We start from the raw sequence: 14408 nt of genomic DNA on the forward strand, positions 1-14408 counted from the left end.
GGGCTGGCAGCTCTGGCTGTGACCCACATTGTCGTCTTGCTAGCAGCTTGTGCCAGCTCCGCGGGGTCACTCTGAGGGAAACGCAGTTAAGCAGCTGGTCCGCCCTCTTCCTAGTACTTGGCTTCTGTCAGCATTTCTCATGTGCTGTTCCCACTCACCTGCCTAAATAGCCCTGGCGTCCCCTTAACCAGATAGGCAGCAGATGCGGAGCATGCACCAGGCAATGAACCCCGTCAAACAACCCAAAATTCGATAATTGAATTAGCCCTGCCGCACTCCCAAGCCCCTTCGCTCTCCCAGGGAGTACAGCACGACCAATTACCGCTGTCAGGAGAAACTCCTGACACTAAACATAACAATGTGTTAACCTTTCCTCATTCCCACCTTGCATACATGTTTTGAGTTGTTTTGGTGCTTTGAAATGTTCTTTATTTAAACTCACCATATGGTATTCATATCTCCTAAAATAAATGACAGTTGAAATCATATCACTGTTATTACCTGGATTTTAAACCCAATAAGTACACATGGTTGCCATGTAATCACATGACTCAGTCCTCTGGCCCATGATAGTATACTCAGAATGTTTTTCAGCTTCTCATAAAACTTACAGAAAAATTTAAAGGACCAACTACACTGGGTTGTTATATAGTGAGGCCTTAAGCAGTGTGAAGCAAATAGGAGATGGCATTTTGAGTTTATTTCAGAACATTTCTGTATATATTTTTCTTAACACACATTACAGAAATTCCCTGCATACCTGATTCACTAAATTGAATGAAGATCCAGTGTTTGTCTAGTATTGCGCTTTTGACTTTTCAGATATCATTCAGGGAAAGATTGAGGAACCACAGTATTTTAAGATTCTTTTGAATGCTATACAAGCAACTGGCAAGACTGAAAGACACCTTGCTTTCTCTTCACTTGACCATTAATAAGGGTGCACAATCCTCAGCAGATGACTAATGAAAATTGATTTTTCAAACCATTTATTCTTCACAATGAATATGCTGGAATGCAAAGGAATGCATTTTGAAAGCAGTTTGAGATGCGCTTCGCAATATATGCACCACTGAATTCATTAAGTGATAAGGACTCTGCATAATTTAGTACTGCTAAAATCAGCCCTTGCACATGTCCTTTTCTGCACTTTATCAGGTCCTGTGAAACTACTGCTTATTTTCCATGCACTGTGGAATGACTCCAGCTAATAATTTGTCTTACAGTGATAACCAGTCCACATCGGACTGAATAAAATATCAGTATAAGCTTTTATTACAGGCTCTACTTCATGGTCCAGATCAAGGAAAAATTTCCGCTGGCACACATACATTTTGAAACATGGACAACAGGCCAGAAAATTAAAGACTAAACAATTTGTATAATAGTCAGAATTCTGATAGCTTGCTCCATCATAACTGAGTCCTGGAATTGAAAGCTAAGATCCGTAGGACATTTCAAAGACAAAAAAAGTAACAGAGCCAGGCAGCTATTTACTGTCTGGATTTAAGTGCCTTGTGTCCTGCATCAAAATTGTGTCCACTGGAGAGATCACAGTCTAGAGTACTTTGATAATATCCGTGGAAACAACAGAAGGCATGGTGTGTGATTTTACACTACAAAGCTTCAGGGGGAAAATGTAGCTTTACCAAAGCCAGATTTTGTCCATTTCCAGATGCAATTAATTGAGTCAAGATACAGTACTTATTTACGACAACTTGCAGTTCATCTGTTTTACACATAGGTGACATTAATAAAAACTGACATTAACAGAAGAATGTGTGTTAGCCTAGTTTTCTTGGTTATACATCTGTAACTGATGTGTACAGCTAACAAAATACAGAATATTGAGGGAATTAGACTCATCTGGAAATGTGTTGTTTTTCCAGCTGCTGATTTTAAGTTTCACAAATCACAAGAATAAATAAAAATAGAAATGCATAAATATATGAATATTACATACAAAAATGTATGGCCTATGATTACTAATGAATGTCGCTGAATACCCAGTATTTGGTTGAGTCTGAGTGGCTTTTTAATCATAGCCTGCAGCTGATGGAGCACCAGAATGACACAAATCAGCATGCAGTTGAGCCGTGTTGCTATCTCTGCTGCTATATACCTAAAAGCCCTCCACAATTAACCAAAGTTTCATGCATAATTAGAGCATTTTCTATAAGGATCCTAAGAACTGCATTTGTGACTATTATGGGAATGGGAAGCTGCTGTTTATCTGAAGAATCATACACTAGAATGAATGAGGACATATTCTAGCCATGATGCTGTTTTTGAGGTTAAATGAGCTAAGCTTGAGCACTGGATAAAAAGCTCAGATGGCCATGTAACAATCACATGCTGAAGCACATAATATATTGCAGTAATATTGTGCCTTTTATAAATGTCAAGACACCGTACTCTGTGTGTGTGTGTGTGTGTGTGTGTGTGTGGGTGTGTGTCTGTGTGTGTCTGTGTGATAAGATGACAGAGGTGGTTATAATTTCAACCACCACTGATGTGTTGCACCTCCCTAGCAGCAATTTGACACATACCAGAATGCTCACTTTCAATTTTAAAACTTTTTTTCTCATTGAAAACCATTGGCAATTTGACAAATCAAATCAGTCACATTACTTGCAAATGAACTTCTACATACCAATTCCAAAATGCCACCATGTTGATGCAGGAATTGAGTATTTACAGTATCAATATGCAGTTACGATACTGATGTGCAGTATAAATAATATTGTTCAGATGTGTCTGAGGTAATAGTGTGGACAATTTCAACAGCAAAAAGCATATAAGAAAAGTCAGTGTGAGGCTCCTTTTGATATATAAAGAGCTTTCCACAAAAACAGGGAAGTACAGTAAATCTGTATTTCTACAGTTTTATTTGTTTTATTTATTACATTTTCTGAATGTTGTGACATTATGAAAAAAGACTCCAAATATCCATACAAAAACCTCTGTAATAAATCAATTTGCATATGAATAACACTCTTTCTACTCTAGTGTTAAAATATGTAGATGCGATATATAACATTTTAATACCTAAATGAAGCACTTCTGGGTCTTATTTTTATGGGCTTGACATAAGTGGCAAACACAGCACTTTGTAGAGTTAATGGATTTTAATACCAAAAGCACAGAAATGTCCATTTCCATATAATGCATTTCACTGTATCTAAACTTATATGAAAAGGGCAGGAGGTGAGATATTACTGTCAGTATTTCGGCCCCTAGATGTTGTTTATGAGTTCTCCCTGTCTGTCAGTGTTGTCCATGTGCTTTTGTTTACAGTTCCCATGTGTTCTGGCCCTGCCCTGCTCTCCGCCCTGTCCCCACCCACCTGATTTCCTGATCGCTTCCACCTGCCTGCCTGCCCACCTTCATTCCATCTCCTCGTTAGCCCAGCCTTTATATACCCTGCTTGTCTCTATCTCGTCACCAGTTCATCTCAGTTTTGTCTGTTGTGTACCTGCCTGATTACTTCTTGTGGTCATCTTGTGCTGACTTCTGCCTGACATCCAACTTTGTCCCTGCCTGCCGCCCTCGCCTGCCTGCCTGGTTTGACCCAGCCTGATCCTGTTTTTGACCCCTGCTCCTTGTTTATTCTACCTTGGACTGCCTTCCTAGTTTTTGACCCTGCCGGTTCTGCAACCTGGTCCGGTTCTGCCATACGTACCTGCCCTGCAATTTCATTTAAAGCATCTTGGAACTTTAGTACACCTGGTATGCATGTGAGTCCGTGCCTGTGCCCTGACAATTATCTATTGGACAAAGAAGATGCAGTTACAGTACCTTACCTTTTAGAGCTACACAGAGATTTACAGAAGCGTTAAAGCAGCAAATTACCTCACAATGCTGCAAGATTGAAATTCTAAAAATAATGCAGGATGGAATTTTGCATTTTAAAATTGTTTTGAGATCACAGTGCAGTTTTAAAAATTATAAAAGTACAGACCATAAAAAATTGCTGAATAAATCTGAGCCCAGAATAGAAAACTGCTCATCCCTAATGCAGTTTTCAAGGTCTGTGTTTTATGTATTGAAAAAACTGTAGATCCAGTTTGTCCACAGCAATGAAGTAAGCCATCTGTTTCAAAGAACTTAATGAAGTTATTATTGATGGCCCATATCATAATCTTTGTCTATAATTTATCACAGCAAAGTTGAGTTTGAATTCCCATTATATAAAGATTTTGTTCCTCATTGTATAATCTCTCCTTCCAGCAAAAACACTGCAGAGTAGCCATACCACTGTGCCACATAGGACCTTGTAAATCACCATATTAATGCAAACCATCTACTTTTATGGTAGTTACTTTTTATATAAAGCACACACAAATTCTAACCTATTTTCAATGAGCTGGAATTTTGTCCCTACTTTTATCTGACCCCTGATTCTAACAGTGAGTTACTTCTGGAGACTATGGAGTCAGGTTCAGATGTAGGACAGTCACTGCCACACCAGACCTGGACTGCCCTGTTATTACAAATTCAGGTGTGCCATACCTTCATTCTCAGGTAATTTTATTAGATAAGGTCACTGCTATTTCTCATAGCTCAGATAAGATACAGAGCACATTGTCATGTTGGAGTGATTAACCATTACTGCGCTATCACGTATCAATAATTTTATTGCTCATGAGCAATGAGAAAAGTTTCTTCCTGCTCTGACATTTCCTCCTAAAGGGTGGATGAGTTTCCCCACTCTGCCCTGCATATACTAAAACATGTATATCCCAGTTAAACATTGATAAGGATGCTGATCATTAACTTCTACTACCAGAATAACAAATTAATAACCAAGAGAAACATGCTGTGCCTTCTGCTCCTACTTACAATAAAGGTTGTGTGATCTGAGCAATTTTAGGTTTGCAAAATGAAGCCAGCAAAATTCAAGGCCCCTAGTTTACACACTAGATGCTTTTAGAAAACAAAAACTATAACAGTATTTTGAACTTGAACACAACCTTGTTGTTGTACGTGTTGTCAATTGTTGCTATTATAAACTCTGAACCCCCCAATAACTAGTGGGATATATTTATTTCAGCAATATACTTTTCTGAAAGCTATAGTGTAATCCTAATTGATAGTAAAGAGCCCTCTTAAATTGAATGGGCCTTGTTGACTTTCATGCTTTCAGTTTGCTCTCTGTGGAATGTGAGTGCATTATGCATATTCAAAGGCAGACCCACTACCAGCTGGTTCATAAATGCTTTCTTGATATTCAGCTCATATTAGTCCTCAGTTTGAATTAGGAGCAGAAGCATGTGGGATGTGTACTACCTGAGGAAATACAGATCTGTATACTGTAAAAACTTTACAGACACATGAAAATATGCCTCATCATATGGATTAGATTACATCATCATTTAAACCCATTTACCGTAACTGTCACTAAACCAACTAGCACGTAAGCTAAAATCACCTTGAACAAAATTGTTGTTTTACTACCCTGGTTGGGTCCTCCATGGCCTCTTCATTTAAACCCACTCTGTTTTCAGACGAGGAACAGTAATCCAAAAGGATCAGACTTAATTTGTTGAGTTAGTTACAACTAGAAGAGCATAATTTCCACTTCTCAATAAATATTTTGGAGTAATTTGTGGGGTAAAACAATTTTTCAGCTAGAAGAAATCAAAGAAAATTGATAAACCTTCAATAATTATTGATTATATAATGCTTATTAATGTAATGTGGGCTTGTTTACGATTTTCTTGGTAAATGTTCCAGTTGCACATTTTTACACGATTACAATTACCTTTTTGTTTGCTCTCCTTTTATGGGGTTTCAGAGACCTTTAATTCAAACCATTAATTTTCATTATTATCCATATCCAGATCAATAAGCACATTCATTAGCCCAAGCTGAATTCTGTCATCACTGTTGTTATTTTCCCCATAAATGTGGAGAACAGCAAATGACATACAAGTTGAAATGAAGCTCTGTAGAAATGAAATCTAACATTTGTATGGAAAATGCAGTTAAAACAACATGTTACCAAAATGAATTCCTGAGAAATTATTGTGTGCCAATGATAACATAAGAATACTTCATTGTTAACAGTGTAATTTCTTCACATTGTGTTCCCCATGTGTTTTGTGAAAAGATAGCATTTTAGTGTATACTTTTCAGATATACCTATAGAAAATTAATGGGACCGGCTGCATATTAATTGTGTAATCCCCTGTTTATCATCCTGCACACTACTGCATCCATTTTGCTGCAGTTGTCATTTCGTCATTTCGTCTTCAAGTGACTACTCGGAGTGCATTTGCTTCAAAGCAAATGGGGATGTTGCCATGGTGACCCATCTTGGGCACAAATCTATTTCAAATGAGGAGAAGTTCCTGGGGTTTAAAATAATAAAAACGTCCTATCATGGTTACTGTGCTTCCAGAGTTCAGTATATTGCAAAATATTATTGTTCTACAGATATGTTGATTGAGCATGATTATTGACATATAAATTCTATTTTTCCAACAACATGCTGTATGCTGTAGTCCAGCATTAACTGATAGACCTTTCACAGCAATACACATTGAAATATTTTTCAATAGTCTGTAGATGAAATATACTCAGAATATATGTTGTATGGTAAAGCTGATGATGGTTACCATTATACAAAATAAATATATAACACATTGTTCTCCAGTGGCTTTAAAACTGCATATGTCTGCCTTGGTCAAGTACTGGGTCAGTACCATATCCCAAATAGACTGCTTCATACGAGTCTGTAGAAAAACTGTACACATTTTGATTTACAGCACCTTCAAAAAATTAGGTTTTCTTCATTGTTAACTGGAATTGTGAAGTTGAGCACATCTGACCTGTTTCTTTGCTGACATCTTATACTGGATGACTATTCATCACCTGAGCTGCTGTACAGTGCATCTCAGCTGAGACTTCTTCCCTTTAGTATCTGCCTCCATACCACCAAGAGCCTCAAGGTGACATTCAACAACATTTGAGGACACAGGTGAGCTGGATGTGTAAATCCTTCCTCCACAACATCAGTACAACCCGCCTTTCTGCACTATTCATGGCTTAGATCCAAGTCCAGGTCCTATTCTTCTCCTGTCTGGATGTCAAACAGTTCCCTCCCTGATCTCCCTACCGGTGCTATCAGACCCGCGGCAGCTCATTCAGAATGCTGCCACTTAGCTAGCCTTCAGCCTCACAAAATATTTTCATGACTCAGTCCCTAAAAATCTCCCTCAGCTGGCCACCAGTAAAGGTTAAAATCCTTTTCCAAGTCCTGGTGTTAGCCAGCTGGGTCCCTAACCCCAGTATGCCTGACTATCTCTCCCCTGCAGAGTCACACATCCCAATAATGTCCCCTGTTGGTTCTGGCTCACATATGATAGAATGAGCTTTTGATTTTGGTCAGGATAGTGAGGCTGCTGGCCATCTCCCTCCACAAAATTTACATTACATAGCAGATGCTCTTACCCAGAGCAACTTAACATAGGTTACAATTCTTTACGATGTTGTCCATTTATACAGCTGGATATTTTACTGAGGCAATTATGGGTTAAGTACCTTGCCTAAGAGTACAGCAACAGTGCCCCAGTAGGGAATCGAACCGGCAACCTTTCAGTTACAAGTCCTGCTCCTTACCACTATGCTACCCTGCCACCCCACCTCTTTGTGGCTCCCCTACCCGTCCCACTATCCTCATTTTGATTTATTGAGTGCCTTAATATGCAGACAATGAAACAGCTGAAAATGATCAGGATAGACTAAGTGAATAAACTAAATGATAGGATACTGTCTGTCAAGAGTCTGAGGAAGAAATTTTGTCTATTTTTTCTCCAATATTAAAATTAACAATCAAAGGCAGACTGATTATTGCTGTCATTCAGGAAGGTCCATCATCTGTTCAATGTCTTTATAATGCTACCACTGAAATGCTATAATAGACACTCATTAAAGTCAACAAAGGTAGCAGTGATTTGGAACATTTAGAATTATACTTCTCAAGGTGTTGATTTTTGTCCCTGAAAGCTTTCCATTTAAAGCCTCATTGTATTTGAAATAGTTCTCACAAACTGCTGCATATGTATGAGCATAATCATTGAACACTGGAGTTTGCTTAAATTAAGATGGTCATAGCCAGTCATTTGTTTTCATTTTGTTAATACTGCAAATATTTTTGTATGAGCGTCTGAATGCTGTATATTATTATATGTTTTGTATGTGTTTTGACTTTATATTTAATAGTATGATGTATGTTCATTCATTTACATTGCATGGTGTATATTCATATATTAAGAGTTCAATTCCAAACAAATTCCTCTGGATGGGAATTTTTAATTAAAGCTGTTGAGCTGATGAACTAAACATATGTCAGGGATTTAGTGCAATGCTTTTTACAATGGTATGGCCATGGACGGATTATGAAATCAAGGGCCCCTGGGCATGAAAGCCTCCTGCCCGGTGATGGTGTGCCTTCCACCACTGAAGTGGATCCTCTGTCTTTAGAGGCTCGCTAAAGAAAGCGCTGATCTCCGTTTCCGCATCTGGTGTGGCTGTTTCTGACCCCGTTGCGGTACAGTTCGTCCCATATGCAATGTTTTCCGGAATTGTTTAGAGTCCCTGTCACCACGAGACAAATCAGCTTCACAAATTGTACATATGGCTCTACTTGAATTGCCTTCTTTTGACCTGAAATATTGCCACACAATACTTTTTTTGGTTGCATTTTTACTGTCCGGCTATACTACTGAACCACCAAATGCAAACAGCTTCCCATCATCACTTGCATCCACTCTCATTACGTCGAGGTGCGTAGGTTTCGATTTGGTTGATAAAATGGTAAAATGGTCGATAAAAGCCGAATCTGAACCCCTTCAAAAACGAGAATATTCGGCCAAATCCGAAACTGAATCTTGGATTCGGTGCATCCCTATACTATAAAATGTTCATTAACCAGGCTCTTTGGCGTCGCGGTCAAAGTCGCATGTTTGGTACCCCGTAGACCCGGGTTTGAGGCCGGGTGGGGAGACTGCTCTCGCCCTTCGCTACAAATGGTGTCAGAAGTGGGATGGCTTGCCACGAGGCCATCGGAGGTGTGCCTGGTGTGTGAGCTGTATGAGGGACCCCCAGGTGCAGTTGACCCTGGTGTGTGAAGGACCCCAGAGATGGGTGAAGCACAGTGTGAGGGACCCCAGAGATGGGTGAAGCACTGGTGAGTGGGGCAGCCTGGGATGGGAGAAGTACGGCAAGAGAATGCGTGAGGGACGCGATGGTGTGTGAAGCGCATGGGCGCGCTTCCCGAAGGAGAGGGCAGTGTGACGGAGTGCCATCACTACAGTTGAGTATGTGCTCTGACTGCCATACCAACGAGCCTGGCTCTTTGGCGTTGCGGTCAAAGTCGCATGTTTGGTACCCTGTAGACCCGGGTTCAAGGCTGGGCGGGGTGACTGCTTTCGCCCTTTGTTACAACCTCACATATGTGCAAAACATACATTTAAAGCAGTACGTATCTGCAATGATCAGACTAGCTCTAAAGCACTTGCATTCAGGTTGGGGGCCCATGTATCCCTTTGTGTATTATTACGGGCCTCTTAGGGTTTCTTAAGGGTCAACCCTGGAGCATTGGGGCTTACTTGGTGCAGGTTTTTAGGGCCCCTGGGCCTGTGCCCAATAGGCCCATGCGGTAATCCAGGCCTGTATGGCTAAGTTATATGTATGGTACATATGGTAGCCTACATATCATATTGTATGTACCACTTGTTCAGTGTGCAATATTTCATAAGACCAATAAAACAAATTTCAAATATATAATCACTGTAATTAAAAAGTATGGCTTTCCTGTTATTAAATATGTATTTCCCATGATTGGGAAATACAAATCATGTAATATTACAAGATCTGTTTCACATTTTGGAGAAATAATCCCACATCAATATGGGTATAAAAAGTAAATGTTCATGAAATGCACAATGCAGGGAATGCTTTTAGCCAACAAACACAAGCCTCACCAAGCACCAGCTCGTGGAGTCATCAGCCTGATGAAGTATTGCTACAACTGGAGCCTTCATGAGGATAACTAACCGTGTGACTCTCCACAGGTCATGCAATGTATATGTATAGTAATACATAATGTAGTACACTATATAATACCTTCTCCATGTGCTTTAGACAACATGTGGATAGCTTCTGACTGACTAACAATGCACTTTTTGCTTAATTTTCATTACTATAGTTTTCCAGTGATGGTTTTGGTTCTTTGATGTTAATATCCATAATGGCTTTATGTCTTTGTCCTGTGTTCTTTTTCACAGTAATTGCTTAAGGAGGTGTATCACTTGTATGAAAACTTAACTCAATGTAAAAAAGAGCACATATCAGATGAAAAATCGCAAAGGACAGCAGATTTAACCTTCTCTGTCTGTTGTTCTGTGGTACAAAAATTACAAATTTCACTAGGCAACAGGACAATAAGGGTTTTTATAATTACTGGAACATCTCTCATTAAATCCTCTTATCTGAAAAGAGGCAATAGATGGCTTAATAAATTTACCCATCAAGTGAGTGTAGCACTTATGATGCAGGATTAGCTGTACCATAAAATTAAACAGATGCTGGGCCAGTAATTGGTAAGATTTTACTGCTGAGCAGTTATAGCTTGGGATGTCAATGACCAAACACCAAAAGGTTAAGTAGAAAATGCCAGCTTGTTTTGTAAGTGTAAGAAGGAAAAAGACAGAAAATACAACTAAAAATGAACACTCAAAAAAAAAAAAACACTGAAATCAATGATTAAAAAATGGCAATAAACATACCACCAGGACCACCCTGTAATAAACTTTGATTAAGTTTGTTCAAGTACCTCAGTAACAGCAGAATGAACCCAAATTCTAAGAGAACTCAAGTCACAAGAGGTTTGGTTCACAGAAAATAAAGTTACCTTTACTTGACATTCATGAAATGCAAAACAGGCTTGGACAACAGTACACACAAGGTATGGCAACTCAAGACTGAGTAGAGACATGAACAAAGAGCAGGGCTTCACACAAGTGTAAACAGCAACTAAGCACTGGTTAAAGACATTAACTAAATCATCTGGTGGCCAACCCAGGAAGAAGCAGCCACATTTCAGGACCCATTCCCCTAGGACAATCAGGCCAGCAATGGTGGAACTCCTGGACCAGGTCAGGGTCCAGAATGTCCCAGGAGGGGACCCAGAAGCATTTTTCAAGGCTGTAGCCGGACTGGGCAGGCAGAATGACCTGTGATGATGCAGGGAGCCGGAGGAGAGTTGGTGGCTGCTGACAGGGGACACCACAGGTTGAAGGCAAGACACATGGAACATGGGGTGGGTCGGCATGGACTGTAGAAGAGGGAAATAGTAGGTCACTGGATTAACCAACCACAGGATCTTCTCAAAGCCCTCTGACAGCATCAAATGAACTGCTCCACCAAAGCCACCCCCACCCCTGATCACCTCTGGGTGGCCAGTGAGGTGTGTTGAATGTCCCAGCTGCATCACATGAGATTTTACAGGCTGAAGGACAAAGTTACAGCGGCCTGGTGGGACGTTACTTGGATCTGCCTTCATTGTGCATTCTTCATGGTAGTTTTGATAACCCAGAATACTGGAGCCATAATACTGGAGCTTGGGAGGACACACTGTGAAACCCCAATGAATAGAATGTAAGAGAAATTTTATTAATATTAACTTTTGGTGACCCATTAATCCACCTGGGTTATTCCCTCCCCCGTTCAAGGTGTGCACGTCCAGTGCAGTGGTTCAAGATGCTGAGGTAGCTTCAGATACGTTTCTAGCAGATTTCTCTGATTCAGGGTGATCATTAAATAAAGTTTCAAATTGACCCTCATCCTCAGCTTTTACTGGAGCATAAACATCAACATTTGAATGTGCTGACGTTAACTGAACTGGAAGGAATTAAGTAGAACGGACATGTCCAGGGTCATTCTGAGGCTCTTCCATTGCGACAACAGAAGAAGGTTGACTCAAATTGCAAGCTTCATATGCTTTGATAAACTTGATGGGTTCCATGTCCTGGGGCCTTGGTAGGGAAATGCCATTGTCTGACTCTGAGGTAACATCATCAGCTTCAGCATTGTTAGCACCTGGTTTTAGCCATGTCCCTGGTCTTCAGATGGCCATTAGTGCATCTGGCTTCTCAGGTTCAGTGACTAGCAGGAGTCCACAGAACAGTAGAAGGTTGTGGTGTATGGTGTGGAATGGACTGTCTCGCACCGGTCCATCGCCTGCATGTTTCACCACTATGTAGATGTCATATTCCCAGTTGTCAGCTAGCTGATGCTTTCCTCTCAAATGGACATTTCTCATGAGGAAATGATCACCAGGCTCCAGATTGAAATCAGTGACCTTTTTTCCAACAGGAGTTTATTGCAATCACATGTTTTAAGAGCATTGTAGGTTGCAACATGGTAACAGCTTTTGAGATCCTGCACATACTGTGAATGTGACTTAAACTCACTATTGACTGGTAGGCCAAGTTTTGAGAGTACCCAGCTTCTGTAAGAGGATCCTGTTGGAGCACTCAACAGGATATCCTCTCTCCTTATAAGAAGTAGTTCTCATCTTCTGGATTCAAGCAATTTCTGGAACTTCAGCCCATATTTCTTCAGACAAAGGGTAACTTGCAGCAGCATATTTTCATGCTCTTTGAAGGTGTCAGAGAAAATAATTAGAACATCAATAAAGACAAGGACTTCCATGTGGTTCGGGTCACCTATGCATCACCCCATGAGCTGTTGAAATGTGCTCAGTGCATTTGTCATTCCATGTGGCATTCTGTTAAACTCCCAAAATCCTCAGGGGCAGACATATGCAGTCTTCTGCTCGCCAGCCTCTTCCATTTCAGGTTGGTAGCTCCCTGATTCAAGGTCCAGGACCAAAAACACATTGAACCAGTTAAAGCAGAGAAAGTCCCCTCCAGATTGAGTCAGGCATATGCATCCTTAATTTTCTGCAAATTGAGTTTTCTGAAACTGACACAAGTATACAGAATTGTCACATTTGTTAATGACGAAGATAGGTAATAAGGATGGAGACTGATTCCAACTGCTCTTGTAGATGTTTGCAGACTGTGTCTACATCTAGAGGATGAATGGGTCTTGCTCTGTGCTTGAAGGGAGTTTCACCACTGAGCTTGTTGCCATGTTTAACTTTGCCAGTGCAAGCAAAGTCATGATCATGATGAGCAAACACTCCAGCCATTGAGTTCAGTCTTTGTGTCACTCTTTCTTTCTATTTAGCGGATAATGGAAAACAGCGTACTGCAGTGTATTTAGCACTGAAGCGCCGTGTCAAAAGATTTACTGCTCAGCCTGGCTATAATCTGCGTTTCCTTGAGGTATTTTTAGTGCTGCTGTTACTCTCAGTAAGACTATACACATTAGCTAAGGTCCAAACCTCATAGGTTACATCAACCTGTGTGGGACATTTATGAATCAAGAACAACAATGACTCAAGTGTCTCCATTTCCGTATTGTGTGAATTCCACAATTCACTTGTTTATTAAACTTAGACTGGGGGGTTTTTGATATGGAAGACCCTATTAATTGAACCATGAGTTGCAAGGTAGGCTTCAAGGTCATTATTTGACTTGTTTTGGTTAAAGCTACTAATTATCACTGGGTTAGTCATTTTTATTGATTTTGTCATAACTGCCTCCATTTTTACTGGACTTAAAGGATTACAAAAATTACAAAATGCTGAAATCAAATGTGTGTATGATCATTCAACACCCAATCACTGCTCCTGGCTGCTGGAACACATTAATGCTGTAGCACTGATGATGCAGGATTATCCGTATCACAAGATTAAACCATACTCAGGTGCTGGACCAGGAATTGATAAGGTTCAACTGCTGAGCAGTTACAACATTGTTTATCAATCACCACACAACAACAAAAAGATAAAGTAGAAAATTCCAGCTTGTTTTGTAAGAGGGAAAAAGACAGAAAATAAATATGACATATATGTATAATATAATAAATCCTATATGACATTTATTGGAGTTTGTTCTCAAAACATGTGTTTCCTCTTAGAAATCAAAATTTTTTAAGCAGTTCTCCTTTGAAATGGGCATATATTTCCAAGAATGATCTATTCTTTCCTTATGTCTCTTTGTAACTTACCGTGTCCTCTTTTGAAAATCATGTCATACATATAGCCAAGTCTGAGAGTCTGAATAAAATAAAAGTCCAGGCCCCTTGCTCCATGTGTGATGAACAGTTGGCTCCCTCTCCTGGCAGATAGGAGTGGTTACAACCATGAAGTTGTTGTTGATAAACATGATCTTAAAGTGTCATTGATCTGTAAATAGCTGAGAAACAATGGACAGCATTAATCTTTATTGGTTGTAGATTGTGGACAGAAGGAATTGTTGAAAAAGAGGCCC

The sequence above is a fragment of the Megalops cyprinoides genome, chromosome 8 (genome assembly GCF_013368585.1).
Source record: "Megalops cyprinoides isolate fMegCyp1 chromosome 8, fMegCyp1.pri, whole genome shotgun sequence".
NCBI lineage: Eukaryota > Metazoa > Chordata > Actinopteri > Elopiformes > Megalopidae > Megalops > Megalops cyprinoides.